This window comes from Phalangium opilio, unplaced genomic scaffold, assembly GCF_054372755.1.
Source record: "Phalangium opilio isolate 3A_F unplaced genomic scaffold, DU_Popi_V2 ptg000101l_1, whole genome shotgun sequence".
NCBI lineage: Eukaryota > Metazoa > Arthropoda > Arachnida > Opiliones > Phalangiidae > Phalangium > Phalangium opilio.
In genome coordinates, this window is record NW_028324204.1 from 2,787,350 (window position 1) to 2,794,317 (window position 6,968).

The window sequence follows — 6,968 nt, forward strand, 5'->3', positions numbered from 1 at the left end:
AAAGTATGTCTCCGCCTAGCCTCGTAATTCATGCGCAAGAGATGTTGAAGCGGATGTTGCCTCTTTGAAACCGTAAGGTCGACTGGTTGTCAAATCGGCGTTCAACAATCTCTTATTCGACGTTTGGCGAAATCTTTTGGTAATTTTAACGGCCTCTAGCTGCAGCTTGTATTTGTCCCGTTTAAAATTAAAAGGGACATTGACTATAACTTCCTTTTCCGGATTCATCGCCACACTTTCAAAGGTTTCAAAGTCAAGTTTTTCAAGATTTTCTCGATTTAACGTCAACCCTTTAATTTTCTTGACTTCTTTTCCTTTCCTAGTGCGAAACGAGTAACTTTTGGCACCGGTACTACAAAAGGAAGTTAAATAATCACCGCCGAGTTCGTCAGCCCAGCAACCAATATGATTGCCAGTTGGAATGTCAAACTCTCCCGGTAGATGGCGGTAGATTATGGAGTCGGTGTCACAATTCAAGGCTGCGCGGTCCAATTGAAGCAGCATCTTGTTCAATTCGAGTCGCCCGTAGCAAGAAACGAAGCTCCCCACAATGGCCGACCCCAGTTTTTAGTCCGAAACGTAATCGCTTTTGGCTTTGTACGATAAGAGAGCGATCGACTCCGTAACTGGCCGTAAGTCGACTAATTCCAGAGTGTAATCGCTCGCGTATCGTATCAATTCGTAATAATTGTTGATAAAGATGCTGCGAATCTTTCCCATATTTAGAGCCATGCGACCCCAGAGAGAATTTAAATTAATTTTAGCGATATTACGCAGGGAAGGATTTGATTGAATATCCGTTACGGTCAGAGAAAGCTTCTCATTCGTGTTTATATCGGCGATATACGCTTCTTTTTGCAGAGGTGTTTGCGCGTGAGCGGGAAATCCGGAATTCTTCACCTTCAAGGCGATAAAATCAGTCATGTACTGCGCGAAGAAGTATTCCGTTTTTGGATAATGGTAAACTTCGAATATATCGAGGAGTTTATAACCATGCTCCATAGCGGCATAGACTTCTACCGTTGGCCAGATTGATTCGAAAGCCCGTTCATTGACAGTGTAATCGCAGATTTCCGCTCGCAATTCTAAACACGTGCAACAGAGGGCGTAGGCTAATTTACCACCGCTGCGAAAAGGAATTAAGGGAATGTGGAGATCTTGAGGGGCCAGCAGACGACAACTCATAACGCCAAAATACCAGCCTGGCGATTTGTCAAAATCTCTGTTATAGATTATGGGGTGGCCGCTAGGGTACGGACAATCGCGACAAACTTTCGGGTACAAAGAAATAATATCCTTGTAGAAAATTTTCTCCTCACCTTGCACGTGGCAGTTAAGAACAAAATTTTCCGTTCGTCCCCCATAGAGAGCGCTACGGGCTGATATTTGAGGTCGAAAAGTTAAACTTTTGCAGAAAGCCTTTGCTTCGGCGTTTTCTTTTAAAAGCTTAGCAAATTGACACTCAAAGATGGAGGTATATTCATAACCGACCATCTTCTCTTTAATAAACAACTCTCTATCTAGAGTCCGCTCGTACAGAAATCTGTTGCTGGCTTTGAGTTGGGTATTGTAGGCATTAAGTTTTTGGCATGGACAACCGTGAAAGTAGCAACCGTGAAAATCGTAGATTTTGGGCGGAGTTTCGCTATAGCCGTCGACTAAATAGCGACCCACGCGATATTCACCGCCATAGCTTAGAACCGTTCGCAATTTTATATTTTCCGTTTTCTCCACCCAAGCGAGATATTTTAAGCTAATCTGACTGTGATTAAATTTTGCGTTATAGCCGTTAGAAGGAACAATACCCATGCTGTAAGGTTTATAGTAATTGTTAAGATCAATAGTGGTTAAAGCACCCGCCAAAGTGATATTTTTTAAGCAAAAGGGGTCTAATTTTGTTAGATCAACGTAAATTTTTCTAAAAGCTTCGACGCCTTGTCTTAAGACTCGGACATATTGAATGCAATATTTAATAAGCTCCTCTTTGATGTTGTAAATAGATCCTTCCATTGACGCGTACCAAGTTTGAAAATCTCGATAATCATTGGCTTTCATTTGAGCTACGTTAAAGTACGAAGCTTCAGGGATGACGCCAATGTAATTAAGATTTTCTTCGGTATGAAAATCAAATGGAAAGAATCCTTTCGCTACATCGCCGAGGCTAAACATGCTGGTGAAATTACGCAAAGGTTGACTAATGTAATTAAAGCTATCGAGGAATCTAATTTGAGGTCCCTCAAGATGAATCATTAAAATTTTACTGCCGTCAAAAATAACGTCAGGGGTGACGTGTCTATGAACTAAAGCGTTGAGAATTAAGAAGTAATGAGTAACGACTTGATTGTTAGTAAAGCGCGGTTGGTACGTTTTACGTTTTTGTCCAGTCAAAACTACCTGCTCTACGCTAAATAAATCATTTAAAAATTGCTCGACGCAATTAGCGCCGTAAAAAATTTTAGTTTCAAAGCCAGCTTCAGTTTCTACGTCGCAAACTTATAAAATGGGGACGTGGATATTATTTCTAAGAATAGTCTCAATGTCGTAATAAATAAACCGCGAGGCCTTCATTTTGGTTTCCAAAGGCATAACAAAATGTTCACCTGGCGGATGAACTATTTTACATTGAGAGCATTCGGGATTGCAGTCGTGATTGTCACCCATAAGCCGCCCGCATTCTAAACATCGTTTTTGACTCGCGCAGGTGCCATTAAGTAAATGAGTTTCGTAGCAGGGGCCAGGGAAAAGTAGCGGTGGCATTCGTCGCAACGTTTTAAAACGTCCTCGTTGGTTAAATTAAAAGCTTCTCCTTGGCACCGAAAACATATATAGGGTTTTGTATCCTCGGGGCATTTATGCTCTTTTAACAATTCGTATTTGTAAAAAGATTTCAAGCATAAATCGCAAGAAATACAACCGCCCATTATGCCGTGCCAAGTTTTTGCGGGGTGGATATGGTCGCCAATTTTTAATAGATAGATAAATTTAGGGGCTTGGGGGCCTTTGAAAAATATGGTAAAATTATTCGCAGCATCAACTATCACGATCCGATAATGGGGAGCTAAATAATTTTGAAATTTTTGAATATCTTCTAGAGTAACGAAACCTTCGGGGACGCCCACTTTTCGGTGCAAGATTTTCACAATATTACCCACAAGGGTGCTATCGCGTTTCAGCTTTTTGAAATTGTTCTGGTTAAAGGGCAAACCTTGCTTAATTTGTTGATAAAATTGGCGATCGGCCAGCTCTTTACCCAGAACTAAACTCCGAGCAAAACAAAGATTATCATTGTTTTCCATAAAAATAAATTGGTTATTTTGTTTTACGAAATAATCCAAATTAACCAAAGTTCTATTTTTAATGGATTTATAATAAGTCCCTATATTCGCATCGAGGTTTAAAAAAATTATATCAAACTGAAAATCTTCCCCATTAAAGACAAAGTCCCGACTAGATTGCGTTACTCTATAGATTGTGCGCATAATTCGCTTACTGGTGAATTTGTCAATTTTTATAAATTTAATATTAACGGGGGTCGTCAATCCGGGGGAGCTTAAAACAAATCGAACCCGATTATACCCGGGGTTCTCGGTTACTAATTTGCATATAACTTCGTCGAGAATTTTTCGAAAAATTCGAAAAAAATCTCTTGTTGGGATGTCATCCAAATTTTTAAAAGCTATACGCAAATCGATTTGTTTACAGTGCCACTTGCGACTCGTTTTGTCAGTCTGCCGCTTAATTGTGTAGAAACGGTTTACCTGCGCGTTTTTCTCTTCCTCACTACCCTCCGAGTCGCACCGCTGCTGCTGCTCATTTTTTAAATCTCTATCAGAAATAAAAAGAAATTAGAAAAAAATTTGGTTTGTAAATTTATTGTTAATAAGATACTTACTTTGCTGGGCGGCTGCTGCGTGGCCTCAGCGTCACCCTTTACGTCTTCCACCAAACGGTGGAATGCGTTCAGCAGCTTAATGCCGTCCCGGCTTTTAGCGTCAATGACTCGCTTGAGTCGTTTATGGGAACACTCCCAGAGCTTGTCTGCCTGGGCGTCCTTAATGTCTTTGAATTTGTAGACGCTAACGTCTACAAAATAATCCCCCTTTCGCGCTGGTATTTTTGTCTCGAAGTACTTGCCGTCGCTCCTCAGCCGGTACGACCCCTCAATTTCGTGGATTCCGACGACGTGCTTTTGCAGCACCTCCTGGACGAACGTCTCGTCGTCGGAATCGATCAGCACTTCTACAGGTTCCGGTTTTAAGAACTGATGTATTTTGTGGTGGCCACTACTGGATCCTTGTCGAGCACCGGGAGACGTTGGCGGTGAATCAATAAGTGACTGGGAGAGGGACTGTGATTCCTGATACTCTTTCATTGTTGATAGTTCGATTGTGAAAATCCAATGCCCATGCTCGAGCTTTTATACCAAAATCTCAGGGCCATTTTTTTAGAATACAGGCCCAGACATGGTTTTTTATAACACAACCTTATTCTATTCTTATTAAGAGTTTAAAAAAATATAATTATGTCTGATACGCTATTTTTTAATTTAACCTAAAATACATTTTTTAATTGCGGAGTTGATACTAAAGATTAAAGAGGACATTAATATATCTATCTATATAAAAAATAACCACTATAGTTTAATATTAATATACATTTATTTAGATATAAATCATGTTAAAAAAACAATTTCCGTCCCTCCCAAAGTAATTACTTTTAACCTTCACTAATAAATTGTTTTTCTTATATAAAGCGATCTCGTGAGAATTATTCAAATTTAATTATTCGAAACACGCCTAAACAAGCTTTTGCATAAAAATAATATTTCTCCCCTTAGGCATCTATCAAAGTAACTCCTTTTTAACCTTCGCTAAAGGATTTTTTTATATAACACGATCTCGTTTGAATTATTTAAAACATGCCTAAACAACTTTTTTGCATACGAAAAAAAACTTAGACCTCGGAGAGATTTCTAATTTCCATGCCTATATATCTAATTAACTTTTTGCTATTTATTGAATTTTAAGAATCTTGAAAGTATTGGCTAGACACTATTAGATTTGACCTCGCTAATTTAGTATATAAGCACTGTGTTTCAAAATGAAAGTTATCAGTTGTTTAACAACGTTATCTTTCTAAAGACTTAAAAAGTACCTCTTTAAAATGTCTTTTTCCAACGCATCTCGTTTACCCTGCCTGCCTGTCATCAAAATCCATCCGGCAGCGCTTACTCCCCGTCGTGCCACTCCCCAGTCGGCCGGACTGGACTTATATTGTCCAGTTGATACCGTAGTTGAACCTCACGATATCAAAATTTTGTCAACTGGGTTAGGCGTTATGCTGCCGGCGGACAGCTACGGCCGCATTGTTGGCCGTAGCAGCTTGACGGCCCAAGGGCTGTTTGTCGCCGAGGGGACGATAGGTATGTTTATTAGTTATTTTATAATGCCCAAAAGTATAATATTTCTTTAGAATAATAGACGCCGACTATCGGGGACCCCTAAAAGTGGTCATTGCCAACGTCGGGGACACCGCCTACACTGTTCGGCATGGCGATAGAGTCGCCCAATTGATAGTTACCCCGGTTATATTGCTAAGACCGGTGGAAGCGGCGGTTAATATTTTCAAGTTTTTTAATTTAGGTTTCAACATGTAACTTATTTTTATGTTGTTTCTAGAGTCTGACCCCTACATCACGCGGCAGTGGGGGGTTCGGCTCGACCGGTGTTTAATCTTTTTAAATGGTGGTGGGTTTTTCATATAAATATTTGTTATTTTATATTTTATTGTATATATTATATGTTATTAAAAATCTTTATTCGTATATTTGTTATTCTTTTCAGACTTATAATTATAGGCTTATTTTCTAGTCCCCTCTTAATTAACCTATCCAATGATATTATCTCTTTACTTACGCTCCGCCTAATGTGACAAGTAGGATCCAATTAAAACTGCCGTTTAACTCTCTAGTATGTTACATATAGCATGTACTAGCAATTTAAATATCATTTGCTATCATAGCCCTCGCAATATGTTGTGCCTCATTTTCTTTTTTGTTTACGGGTTAATAGTCAACGTTTTGTTAACTCTTTACGAAATTGAGCGGCGAAGCAGAAAACAATTAGAAAATAAACCCAAACGTCCCTCCGCCGATTGCACTTCCGAGTCAAATATCGATACAGGGTCAACGTGAAAAATGAACTCTTTAAAACATGTTTGTTTATCCTTGCTGGTTGTTGATTATTTTGTAATATATATTCTGTATTTATTTATTACGCATATCTGTACATCTTATAAAAAGTAAATATTTGATGTCTTAAAATCTGTTTTTATTAACTTTAGGCCTACAGAAAGCTGGAGTGGTTAAAGGGTAACACCCATTGCTAGCAAGCCAGGGATGACGTCAAGGTTGACTATAGTTTTAGTTTTGGTCTGAGTTAAGAAGATGATGTCATGAGGGGTTGAAACTAATATGCAGGAGCTCGGGCTAGTCCGGACTTGTTTGAAAAAGTTTGGTTTGAGTTTGATGGATGAGGGTCTGTCCGCCATCTTGGGGTGGCGGCCATCTTGGATCCGTGGCTATCTGTATAGTCCCTACTACTGAAGTTGTCTATAAGAATTTAATAACTTATATTCACGATTTCAATTTAAAGAATGGCTGGTGCTAGAATGTCTATTCAAGTACAGCCCTACCAATTTGAGCCACAGTTCACTGATAAAGAATTGGCCCAGAGGGAAAGACTTGATGAAGAAAATATTGAACACAGGCAAGGGGGTTCAAACGTCAATGTGACCCAAATTAAGGACAATTGTTCTTGCACTGAATGCATACCCCAGTGGCTGCAAGAAGGCGCTGAAGATTTAGAAGACGTAAATGACCATATAAGGCAACAACATTATATCGGAGAAAATGATGTTCAAAATGGAATTGTTTGTTGTAAACAAATTCCCGAAGTTACAAAATTTTT